The following is a 13641-nucleotide window of genomic DNA, read 5'->3' as shown; positions in this document are numbered from 1 at the left end:
AAGGAGGTCGCCAGGTCACTAAGCCAACTTAAACAAAGCGGTCCACCACGCCCACTGATCTCCCCATCAAACTGTACCAGGAGTTTGCCCCCGAGCTGGCCACCCCCCTCGCCTCTATTTTTAACGCTTCCTTCCGTCAAAGCCAGTGTCCTGCTGACTGGAAAACAGCATATGTCACTCCGATTCCCAAGACCACCACCCCTCAATCACTGAGTGACTTGAGGCCTATTTCTATCACCCCCATTCCCAGCCTCCTGTGTGAAGCCTTCATTTTCAAGTGGACTTACACTCATCTTGCTCCCTCATAGACCCACAACAGTACGGCAATATCAAGTCAACCTCCACCACACACTGCCTAATTAATCTCCTGGACTTTGCCTACAGAAATCTTGAAAACGCAAAACATCAGTTTCTTCGCTTTTATTGATTTCTGAAAGGCTTTTTGACCTAGTTCACCATACCACAGTCATCAATAAAGTTAATAAACCTAGGGCTTCACCCTAACCTGGTCTCCTGGCTGGCTGATTTCCTGCACTAGCGTAAACAGGTGGTGAGATTTCAGGAGTGGCCTCCTCCTCTACACCTTACTTGGGGTACCTCAGGGTCCAAAATGGGCCCTTTGTGCCTTATACTAATTAATGACGCCCTGACCCACACACCCCACCGCTGGAAGTACGTGGACGACACCACAGTGGGAGTAACAGAGACAACAGCAACCCAGATTATTCCCACCTCCAGGAAACACTACACAACCTACACACATGGACAACACAAAACATGGTAACCATCAACGACACCAAAACTACACTCACACACATCAACACCTCCTCTGCCCCTGTTGCCCCCCTGTGGTGTCCATCAACGACACTCCTCCGGTAGTTACATCTGCAAAACTACTTGGAGTCACCCTGGACAACAAGCTCACATGGAAGGAGCACGTCTCCCAGCTCACCAGATCTACCACCTATAAACTGTACCTGCTGAGGAGACTCAAAACGCTGGGGGGCCCTGAGTGCGCTGGCGATCGTGTACTCCTCGTTCATCCTCCCAAAACTGACATACGCGTCCCCAGCGTGGTCTTCCTCCATCAACATCACGCAGCGCCGCCAACTTGAACGCGTCCAGAAGCGAGCCTGCAAAATCATCCTGGGCCCTCACTACACCAGCTATCAGGACGCCCTCGACTCCCTCCATCTCACCAGCCTACAACACCGTCACGAGACCCTACTACACCGGTTTGCAACCAAGCTTCTCAACCAGCCCAGACACAGACACATCCTCCCACCCGCAGTGAACCGCCCTCAGCACTCAGTGAGACACCACAACATTATTGCCCTGATACGGTAATGGACTGACCGCTATCAGAACAGCGCAGTGCCCATGATGGTCAAATATATCAACAATGCAAATTAAGAGCAGCACAATTTGTATGTTTTGTAAATATTTTTCATTAGGACTTATTGTTGTTGTTATTATGATTATTATTATTATTATGATTAGTATTATTATTATCATTATTATTATCGTGATTATTATGATTATTATTATTATCTTTACTATGATTATTGCTATTATTGTTATTTCTATTTTCCTTTTTATTTTCAATCATACTACTTTGTTCATTTGTCTCATTCTTTTCATTTCATCTTCCATTGATGTATATTTTCAGCTCGAGGGCTGCCTGGTACTTCATGAAATAAACCGTTTATTATTATTATTATTACACACACACACACACACGAAGACAGAAAAAAAACACTTAGTAGGTGAGGGTATGCGCGAGTGAGTGTCTGGGAGGTCTGTTTGAGTTCCCCATCAAACAGCGTCACTCACCCGTTCTCACTCCCCTGCGCAGTAGGACTTACTGTGGTACAGTATGTAAATAGGATCAAAGGACAGTGGGTCAACCGGCGCGCAGAAAATGACGTCAGCAGGTGGAACGAGGAGAGATGAAATAGAAAACGAAAGTATTCACGTCGAACGGTAACGCAAATAAAATCGAATATTTACATCGAGCGGTACCTCAAATAGAATTTAAACAGGTTTTCATTGTCTTTGTCTTTGATTGACAAATATCGTATCTTCAGGTTTCTGTAGTGAATTTAACACACAAAGAAATTACGTACACACATCTTTAGGTAATGTTGCTTGCTTATACACACTATAATTCACTTGACTGTCTATATATGCATATTCTCGACACAGTATAAAAATACAAAACATGCTAAATACCTTTTTGGACACAATGGGAGAGCTTATAAACCTCAAATCTACGAATAATGACTGCCCGTCCCTTTGTTATGGTTCACAGTAGTAAGCGTGGGATTGCCTTTGTAACGGTACAATGAAAACTATAAGCTTACATTCAAATCCTCTCTAACGAGCATGCTCCTCTTACAATAGGATTCAATAGTTTATCCTATATACATAATTAAGATAAGACATTATAGAAAATAGATTCCTTTCCTAGAAAGGTATTCCCCAAAAACTTAACGTTACGGTGTGGTGTCATGAGACAGCCGCTAAAATAAGACATCGCATCCTGATCTGCGCATGAGCGGGCTTTGTTTACAAACAGAGGGTGGATGAGCTATGACACGGTACCGTGTCTTTTGTCGACTGCCTATCATGAAACGTCCCACCTAAGTTATTCTTTATCTTTTTGAAAGTGATAATTGAGATAACCTACACCCTTTGTATATCAGTAAATGATAAATGATCGAGGTAACACCCCCTGTATGTCAGTAAATGTGATAAATGAGATAACTTGCACCCTTGTATTTCAATAAATATTCTCCCGCTGTCTCCTCAGATTTATCTTCTCATTGACCGTCATGTTTCTTGGATACTCTCCAGTTAGTAGTATCTGAATAAAAGGGTCTATATGTCATCCTTGAATTTGGCCCTTTTCCCACAATAGCTGCCATGGTGCCTTGTCGCCATCTTGCCTGGGACAAACGATGATATCAACGCTGTGTTTGTAAACATTGGGTTCCGCGCAAGCGCAGATCAGGATGGGATGGGATATTATAGCCGGATGTCTCATGACACCACACCGGGTATACGTGTGGAAAAAACAAAAATAAAATATAGACATGTTTTATTGATTATAAATGAAATTGTGGTACAAAAATAAGTTTTCCGGAGTAACACTATTAACAAAATAAATAAAAATCTGACTTTTAGATCATTGAAAAAAAAAATCCCCCCCAAAATTGATTTTTTTTTTCATTAAAAGAATTAAATTAAGAAATAAAATGTGCCCACACTAAACTAGAATGATGTTAGATGCCCCAGTCTGCCTCTCAACCCTGGGCTGCACAGCAATCATGGTACCTGGAATGAATAGAAATGGGTGATTCCAATTGGCCTCACTGTAGGAAAAAATAAAAATAAAATATAAAGACACGTTTTATTGATTTTAAATGGTATTCTGGTACAAAAGTAAGTGATCCGGATTACTACTAGCTATGTTTTATAATAACAAAATAAAAAAAAATCTGACTTTGACTTAATAGTTATTCTTAGAGGGGGAGTCCATGGGGACATCACACACACTCACTGAGGAGTTCCCAGCATCAGTGACTGATTCCAGTGTGATGTTTGTTGACTGAGACATCACACTGGAGTTCAGTATCTTACATATGTCATCATTAGGAATTGGTCGCGTTCGTTTTGTGGCCATGACTCAAACCCGCAAAAAAAAAAAAAAAAACAACACGTAGATAATATATAAAACTTGGTTTTGTATATGGGTCATATTTACTGATCAGCAATTTTTACTCACTGTAACACTCGGAAAATTCGTGCCAATTGATCTAACATAACAAAACATATGACTGCTTTCCTTCACACTTTTTTTTTTATCCTAAAAACGATTCGGGTACCTAGTATACATGTGCAATGGACCGTATTATGCGATTTAACTTGCTGTTAAATAATTGCTAGTTTAAGTACCTGTAGCTACTTTTGACTTCTGGCCTTAAGATAAGTGATTTACAGACGCCCTCTCCAGCGAGACGGCGTCTATAAACACTTATCTTCAGACCCGAAGTCAAAATAGCTACGAACAATTATCTAACAGCAAGTTAAATCATTCTTAAGCTGCTGGGGAGCAAAATAAAGCCCTGGGCGAAAAAATACGAAACCTCCCAAGCTGTGTTTTGGCTGTTTGGGCCGCTCAGGAGACTGCGGCCCGCGGCACATTCGCCCCTCAGTGGTCACACACACCACACACAGACGCAAACCTTAAAACTTGAGCAGCAAAGGGTTAATAATTTTCTTTTCTACCAGCAGGTACCACGTTTGGACATTTGGCTTCAAAAAACAGCCAGTATTATTTTTTTCCGAAATAGAAAAGAGGAACCAAGTTAAGTCAAAACAGTACTTGTCTCCGAGTCGCCGCCGGATACTCGGCGGATAGCCAATACGGTCCAATGGATACACAACTACTTACCATACTCAGAAACAAATGCGGAGCACTGACGCACACCCTTCCCCTACGAGAGCAAGTGGAATACAGAGGATATACACATCAAATGTTGCAAAATAACCATTGTTGTGTGAACGATGCGCGCGAAAATTAGAAACACGCAAGTGTGTGATTCCAAATGGCACAGCTAGAAATACCCTTCTAGGGTTAATTACTTACATTCCTTAAAAAATACATGCATAAGAAAATAAGGAATCTGCAAGAGGCCAGTTGACCTACACGTGGTCGTTCCTGTAAAACTATAAACTCTAAGATACTGAACAACTGCAAGGCATTGTGATTAGACAAGAACAAGCAACCCATATACCACCGCTTCCGGCTGGCTACTGACTGAGGGCCGCTCCATGTATTCTTCCTCCAAGGTCGGTACCCTGGGACTCAATTTTTTTTTGTCTTGTGACATCAAGCTCATGATCAAGCGCTTAAAGTGCAAACATTAGACTTGTTGGCCGTGGACGCACTGGTAGGAGGAGAAGACGAAGAAGGAGGTGCTGCTGCTGCCTGGGCTCAAGTCTTTGGCACCAACTTGTGAGGGACACTGCGAAGACGGTAACAGGTCATTCCACCCTCCCACCCTGGTCACTCCACCCTCCCTACCTGGTCATTCCACACTCCCACCCTGGTCACTCCACCCTAACACCCTGGTCATTCCACCAACCCACTCCACCCTCCCACCCTGGTCACTCCACCCTCCCACCCTGGTCATTCCACCCTCCCACCCTGGTCATTCCACCCTCCCACCCTGGTCATTCCACCCACCCACCCTGGTCATTCCACCCTCCCACCCTGGTCATTCCACCCACCCACCCTGGTCATTCCACCTGCCCACCCTGGTCATTCCACCCTCCCACCCTGGTCACTCCACCCCTCCCACCCTGGTCACTCCACCCTCCCACCCTGGTTATTCCACCCTCCCACCCTGGTCACTCCACCTCCCACCCTGGTCACCCACCCTCCCATCCTGGTCACTCACCCTCCCACCCTGGGGTGGGTTTCATCAAAGTTCCCAAGTCCTGGAAGTGTGCTCAAGGAGTCCCAAGCTATGAGAAACCTTGGGCATGTTTCACGAAAAGCTCCAAGCCTTGAACTCTGCCTATCTCGCTCGCCGCCTTGGGAGGTCGTGGGGGTCTCCCAAGCACTCCCAAGGAAGGTTCCAAGCCAGACTCAAACATGGCAGCCCGTGAACAACCCCGCCAGCACCGACCAAGGAATTTTCGCCCGAGAAAGGACATCTTTAACCCTCTCAAGACAGTAAGATACTAGAACATGCACAGACACTGCTTCAAGTCTCCGATAGAGTATTGTAGACAATAAATCCTAAGTACCAACTCTTCCCCACTTGCTATCTCGAAATTTTGTGGGCCAACTCTTTTAGCCGAATATATGTTTCAGCGGAATTTAGTGAGGATTCTTATGGTATCCTCAAAATCTTCGTACGCCTATTAGTTCCTGAGTTACACCAAGAAAACTATTTTTCCTCTCCGCCAGAGTAGGCTAACAAATAAAAAATCGCTTCCACGTTCCTCATTTACGTTCTTAGAAAGGTTGCCATATGTTACCTCTAAGAAACTTATCTCAACAATGACACTCCAAATTTTACGACTTTCACCGAAAATTTAATTTTTAATAATTTTTTAACTTTATGACGCTGCTTCGGCCATCGCGCGCCAGGACCTTTTACTTTGATGACGCAAACGCGTCATCGTGGCGAGAGGGTTAATGAGCAATGACACCGAGTTCAAGAAGAGGTACAGGGTGGATCGTATGGCCTGTTGTTCGTCACTGACTTGGTGCGACACGTGATTGGCAACAGGACTGAGAGGAGCTGTGCGTTACAGCGGAGCTGAAAGTGGCGCTGACTCTGCGATACCGCCACCGAGAAAATGCAGCAGTGCAGCGCAGATGACTTTGGAGTTTCCTGGGCCACAGTCAGCAGAATCATCACCCAGACCGTGGATCCTCTCGTGACACAAGAGAATATGAGGCGTTCATGGGCTTCCTTTAAACCGGGGAGCAGCAGAGAATGAAGGCGGAGTTTGCTGAAATTACTGGTTTTCCTGGTGTGGTGGGTGCTGATGGCACCTATGTAAGAATAGTGGCCCCACATGAGCACGAAGAAGTGTACGTCAACCGCAAGAACTACCACAGCATCAATGTGCAAGTGTTATTTGATGCACAGTACAAGCTGCGGGCCATGGTGGCGAGGTGGCCAGGGTCTACTCACGACTCACTAAATGTTTGTTTACACTGTGGTGCCGTTGAAGATGCAGACGGAAAAAAAATACGTGCACATGTTCCTTACAATGAAAATACTATCGGTGTATTTCAACTAAATATCAATTGTTTATATTTATAATTCCATAATTTTATATAAGAAGTGTAATTTAGGTTAATTGAAGACATATTAGACGTCAAAGCGACGCGGAAGATTGGCAACGCTGGTTACTCCCAAGACCGCCCCCAATCCTACTTGGAAGTGCTTGTGGCGCGGTGATGAAACACGCCCAAGAAATTCTCCCAACTGTGCGTGACGTCACCAAGCCTGGGAGAGCACTATGATGAAACCCACCCCTGGTCACTCCACCCTCCCACCCTGGTCATTCCACCCGCCCACCCTGGTCATTCCACCCTCCCACCCTGGTCACTCCACCCTCCCACCCTGGTCATTCCACCCTCCCACCCTGGTCACTCCACCCTCCCATCCTGGTCACTCACCCTCCCACCCTGGGGTGGGTTTCATCAAAGTTCCCAAGTCCTTGGAAGTGTGCTCAAGGAGTCCCAAGCGCAGAGAAACCTGGGCATGTTTCACGAAAGCTCCCAAGCCTTGGAACTCTGCCTATCTCGCCGCCTTGGGAGGTCGTGCGGGGTCTCCCAAGCACTCCCAAGGAAGGTTCCAAGCGTCAGACTGTACACATGGCAGCCCGTGAACAACCCTGCCAGCACCGACCAAGGAATTTTCTCCCGAGAAGGGACATCTTTAACGAATACGATGACACTGAATTCAAGAAGAGGTACAGGGTGGATCATGCTGGCCTGTTGTTCGTCACGGACTTGGTGCGACTCGTGATTGGCAACAGGACTGAGAGGAGCCGTGCCGTTACAGCGGAGCTGAAAGTGGCGTTGACTCTGCGATACCTTGCCACCGGGAAAATGCAGCAGTGCAGGGCAGATGACTTTGGATTTTCAGGGCCACAGTCAGCAGAATCATCACCCAGACTGTGGATGCTCGTGACACAAGAGAATATGAGGCGGTTCATGGGCTTCCCTTTAAACCGGGGAGCAGCAGAATGAAGGCGGAGTTTCAAATTACTGGTTTTCCTGGTGTGGTGGGTGCTGTTGATGGCACCTATGTAAGAATAGTGGCCCCACATGAGCACGAAGTAGTGTATGTCAACCGCAAGAACTACCACAGCATCAATGTGCAAGTGTTATTTGATGCACAGTACTAGCTATGGACATGGTATAGGTGGCCTGGGTCTACTCACGACTCACTAAATGTTTGTTTACACCGTGGTGCCGTTGAAGATGCAGACGGAACAAAAATACGTGCACATATTCCTTAATATGAAGATACTATCGCTGTATTTCAACTAGATATCAATTGTTTATATTTATAATTCCATAATTATACATAAGAAGTGTAATTTAGGTTAATCAAAGACATATTAGACGTCAAAGCGACGCGGAAGATTGGCAACGCTGGTTTCTCCCAAGACCGCCCCCAATCCTACTTGGAAGTGCTTGTGGCGCGGTGATGAAACACGCCCAAGGAATTCTCCCAACTGCGTGTGACGTCACCACGCCTGGGAGAGTACTATGATGAAACCCACCTCTGGTCATTCCACCCTCCCATCCTGGTCACTCCACCCTCCCACCCTGGTCACTCACCCTCCCATCCTGGTCACTCCACCCTCCCACCCTGGTCACTCACCCTCCCATCCTGGTCACTCCACCCTCCCACCCTGGTCACTCACCCTCCCATCCTGGTAATTTCTCCCGCCCACCCTGGTTACTCCACCCGCCCACCCTGGTCATTCCACCCTCCCACCCACCCTGGTCATTCCACCCTCCCACCCTGGTCACTCCACTCTCCCATCCTGGTCACTCCACCCTCCCACCCTGGTCATTCCACCTCCCACCCTGGTCACTGACCCTCCCACCCTGGTCATTCCACCCTCCGATCCTGGTCACTCCTCCCTCCCACCCTGGTCGTTCCACCCTCCCACCCTGGTCGCTCCACCCACCCACCCTGGTCATTCCACCCACCCACCCTGGTCATGCCACCTGCCCACCCAGGTCACTCCACCCACCCACCATGGTCATTCCACCCACCCACCCTGGTCATTCCACCCTCCCACCCTGGTCACTCCACCCTCCCACCCTGGTCACTCCACCCACCCACCCTGGTCACTCCACCCTCCCACCCTGGTTATTCCAACCTCCCATCCTGGTCACTCCACCCTCCCACCCTGGTCACTCACCCTCCCATCCTGGTCACTCCACCCTCCCACCCTGGTCACTCACCCTCCCATCCTGGTCACTCCACCCTCCCACCCTGGTCACTCACCCTCCCACCCTGGTCACTCCGCCCCCCACCTTGGTCACCCACCCTCCCACCCTGGTCACCCACCCACTCCACCCTGGTCATTCCACCTCCCACCCTGGCCATTTCACCCTCCCACCCTGGTCACTCCACCCACCCACCCTGGTCATTCCACCTCCCACTTCTGGCGGTGGCAGAACTGGTAGCGATTGGGCCCACATTCACCACGTGATGGACGCACGGGTTCGAATCCCCACGCTACCACTGGATTTTTCAGTCACCGCCGAGTGGCTTAAAACTACCCACATGCTGTCCTGAAGACCACCCATCAACCCGGACTCCAGAGGAAGCCGCCCAAGCTTAATCAAGAACGAGTTCTGGGGCAGCATGAGCCAATGCAAGATTTCGCCACTATAAACACTGCCATGCTTAGAACGTGCTGGGCCGACCATCAGGGCCCACCTGAAGAAGCCTTGGGCCGACCATCAGGCCCCACCGGAAGATGCCCACCCGCAAAAAGGCAACAACGTAAAAAAAAAAAAAAAAATCCACCCTCCCACCCTGGTCACCCCACTCTCCATCCTGGTCACTCCACCTCCCACCCTGGTCATTCCACCCTCCCACCCTGGTCACTCCACCCTCCCACCCTGGTCATTCCACCTCCCATCCTGGTCACTCCACCTCCCACCCTGGTCGCTCCACCCTCCCACCCTGGTCGCTCCATCCACCCACCCTGGTCGTTCCACCCTCCCACCCTGGTCATTCCACCTCCCACCCTGGTCACTCCACCTGCCCACCCTGGTCACTCCACCCTCCCACCCTGGTCACTCAGCCTCCCACCCTGGTCACTTTGCCCTCCCACCCTGGTCACTCCACCCACCCACCCTGGTCACCCACCCTCCCACCTTGGTCACTTTGCCTCCCACCCTGGTCACTTTGCCCTCCCACCTGGTCACTCCACCCTCCCATCCTGGTCACTTTGCCCTCCCACCCTGGTCACTCCAACCTCCCATCCTGGTCACTTTGCCCTCCCAACCTGGTCACTCCACCCTCTCATCCTGGTCACTTTGCCCTCCCACCCTGGTCACTCCACCCTCCCATCCTGGTCACTTTGCCCTCCACCCTGGTCCACCCTCCCATCCTGGTCACTTTGCCCTCCCACCCTGGTCACTCCACCCTCTCATCCTGGTCACTTTGCCCTCCCACCCTGGTCACTCCACCCTCTCATCCTGGTCACTTTGCCCTCCCACCCTGGTCACTCCACCCTCCCATCCTGGTCACTTTGCCCTCCCACCCTGGTCACTTTGCCTCCCACCCTGGTCACTCCACCTCCCATCCTGGTCACTTTGCCTCCCATCCTGGTCACTTTGCCCTCCCACCCTGGTCCCTTTGCCTCCCACCCTGGTCACTCCACCCTCCCACCCTGGTCACTCAGCCTCCCACCCTGGTCACTTTGCCCTCCCACCCTGGTCACTCCACCTCCCACCCTGGCTGTCACTCAGCCTCCCACCCTGGTCAATCCACCTCCCACCCTGGTCACTTTGCCCTCCCACCCTGGTCACCAGCCTCCCACCCTGGTCACTTTGCCTCCCACCCTGGTCACTCCACCCTCCCACCCTGGTCACTTTGCCCTCCCACCCTGGTCACTTTGCCCTCCCACCCTGGTCACTCCACCTCCCACCCTGGTCACTTTGCCCTCCCACCCTGGTCACCCACCTCCCACCCTGGTCACTCAGCCCTCCCACCCTGGTCACTTTGCCCTCCCACCCTGGCTCACTTTGCCCTCCCACCCCTGGTCACTCCACCCTCCCACCCTGGTCACTCAGCCCTCCCACCCTGGTCACTCCACCTCCCACCCTGGTCACTCCACCCTCCCATCCTGGTCACTTCTCCCACCCTGGTCACCTGCCTCCCACCCTGGTCACCCACCCTCCCACCCTGGTCACTTTGCCCTCCCACCCTGGTCACTCCACCTCCCACCCTGGCTCACTCAGCCTCCCACCCTGGTCACTCCACCTCCCACCCTGGTCACTTTGCCTCCCACCCTGGTCACTCCACCCTCCCACCCTGGTCACTCAACCCTCCCACCCTGGTCACTCCACCTCCCACCCTGGTCACTTTGCCCTCCCACCCTGGTCACTCCACCTCCCACCCTGGTCACTCACCCTCTCACACTGGTCACTCACCCTCCCATCCTGGTCACTCCACCCTCCCACCCTGGTCACTCACCCTCCCACCCTGGTCACTCACCCTCCCATCCTGGTCACTCCACCCTCCCACCCTGGTCACTTACCCTCCCATCCTGGTCACTCCACCCTCCCACCCTGGTCACTCACCCTCCCATCCTGGTCACTCCACCCTCCCACTCTGGTCACTTTGCCCTCCCACCCTGGTCACTCAACCTCCCACCCCTGGTCACTCCACCCTCCCACCCTGGTCACTCCACCCCACCCCTGGTCACTCAGGTCACCCTCCCACCCTGGTCACTTTGCCCTCCCACCCTGGTCACTCCACACCTCCCACCCTGGTCACTTTGCCTCCCACCCTGGTCACTCCACCTCCCACCCTGGTCACTTTGCCCTCCCACCCTGGTCACTCCACCTCCCACCCTGGTCACTTTGCCCTCCCACCTGGTCACTTTACCTCCCACCCTGGTCACTCCACCTCCCACCCTGGTCACTTTGCCCTCCCACCCTGGTCACTTTGCCTCCCACCCTGGTCACTCCACCCTCCCACCCTGGTCACTCAGCCCTCCCACCCTGGTCACCAGCCCTCCCACCCTGGTCACTTTGCCCTCCCACCTCTGGTCATTCCACCCTCCCATCCTGGTCACTCACCCTCTCACCCTGGTCACTCACCCTCCCATCCTGGTCACTCCACCCTCCCACCCTGGTCACTCACCCTCCCACCCTGGTCACTCACCCTCCCATCCTGGTCACTCCACCCTCCCACCCTGGTTATTCCACCCTCCCACCCTGTCCACACATTCCACCCTCCCACCCTGGTCACTCCACCCTCCCATCATGGCTCACTCCACCTCCCACCCTGGTCATTCCACCTCCCCATCCTGGTCACTCCACCTCCCACCCTTGTCACTCACCCCACCCTGGTCACTCCGCCCTCCCACCTTGGTCACTCCACCCTCCCACCCTGGTCACTCCACCCACCCACCCTGGTCATTCCACCCTCCCCACCCTGGCCATTTCACCCTCCCACCCTGGTCACTCCACCCACCCACTCCTGGTCATTCCACTCCTCCCACTCCTGGCGGTGGCAGAACTGGTAGCGTACTGGGCCCACATTCACTGCGTGTGATGGACGACGTGGGGTTCGAATCCACGCTACCACTCGGATTTTTCAGTCACCGCCGAGTGGCTTAAAACTACCCACATGCTGTCCTGAAGACCACCCATCAACCCGACTCCAGAGGAAGCTGTCCAAGCGAATCAAGAACGAGTTCCGGGGGCATGAGCCAATGCAAGATTTCGCCACTATAAACACTCGCCTGCGCTAGAACGTGCTGGGGGGACCATCAGGGCCCACCTGGAAGAAGCCTTGGGCTGACCCATCAGGCCCCACCGGGAAGATGCCTACCTGCGCAAAAGGCAACAACGTAAAAAAAAAAAAAAAAATCCACCCTCCCACCCTGGTCACCCCGACTCTCCCATCCTGGTCACTCCACCCTCCCACTCCTGGTCATTCCAATTCCTCCCACCCTGGTCACTCCACCCTCCCACCTCTGGTCATTGTTCCACCCTCCTCCCATCCTGGCTTCACTCCACCCTCCCACCTGGTCGTTCCACCTCCCACCCTGGTCGCCTTCCATCCACCCACCCTGGTCGTTCCACCCTCCCACCCTGGTCATTCCACCCTCCCACCCTGGTCACTCCACCTGCCCACCCCTGGTCACTCCACCTCCCACCCTGGTCACTCAGCCTCCCACCCTGGTCACTTTGGTTTCTCCCACCCTGGTCACTCCACCCACCCACCCTGGTCACCCACCCTCCCACCTTGGTCACTTTGCCCTCCCACCCCAAGCTCACTTTGCCCTCCCACCCTGGTCACTCCACCCTCCCATCCTGGTCACTTGCCTCCCACCCTGGTCACTCCACCCTCCCATCCTGGTCACTTCTTGCCCTCCCACCCCTGTCACCCACCCCTCTCTCATCCTGGTCACTTTGCCCTCCCACCCTGGTCACCCACCCTCCCATCTGGTCACTTTGTCCTCCCACCCCTGGTCACTCCACCCTCCCATCCTGGTCACTTTGCTCCCTCCCACCCTGGTCACTCCACCCTCTCATCCTGGCTCACTTTTGTTCTCCCACCCTGGCTCTACCCAATTCTCTCATCTCTGGTCACTTTGCCTCCCACCGGTCACTCCACCTCCCATCCTGGCTTGTCTCAAATCTCTGGTCACTTTGCCCTCCCACCCTGGTCACACTTCCACCCTCCCATCCTGGTCACTTTGTTCTCCCATCCCTGGTCACGGTTCTCCCACCCTGGTCCTTGCCTCCCATCCTGGGCCTTCACTTTGCCCTCCCACCCTGGTCACTCCACCTCCTCATCCTGGGTCACTTTGCCCTCCCACCCCTGGTCACTCCACCTC

The 13641-nt window shown here is 52.3% G+C and overlaps 2 protein-coding genes across 6 annotated transcripts in view; both read left to right on the top strand.

Moving 5' to 3' along the window:
• Positions 1-13641, top strand: part of LOC127009832 (dynein axonemal intermediate chain 4-like) — a 245308-nt gene that overhangs the window by 181941 nt on the left and 49726 nt on the right. The gene's annotated exons all lie outside the window — the stretch shown is intronic.
• The window catches only part of LOC127009833 (TLC domain-containing protein 3A-like), a 123462-nt gene continuing 114085 nt past the window's right edge, over positions 4265-13641 (top strand). Inside the window, exon 1 of one of the 3 annotated variants that reach the window (XM_050883198.1) lies at positions 4265-4854. The gene's annotated coding sequence lies outside the window, so the exon portion shown is untranslated. Of the gene's footprint in view, positions 4855-4972; positions 5049-13641 lie in introns of those variants that run through there. The other 2 variants (XM_050883200.1, XM_050883201.1) reach the window with 2 other exon arrangements.

This window comes from Eriocheir sinensis, chromosome 42, assembly GCF_024679095.1.
Source record: "Eriocheir sinensis breed Jianghai 21 chromosome 42, ASM2467909v1, whole genome shotgun sequence".
Taxonomy (NCBI): Eukaryota; Metazoa; Arthropoda; class Malacostraca; order Decapoda; family Varunidae; genus Eriocheir; species Eriocheir sinensis.
The sequence above is the reverse complement of the archived record's forward strand: the minus strand, read 5'-3'. Positions and strand labels throughout refer to the sequence as shown.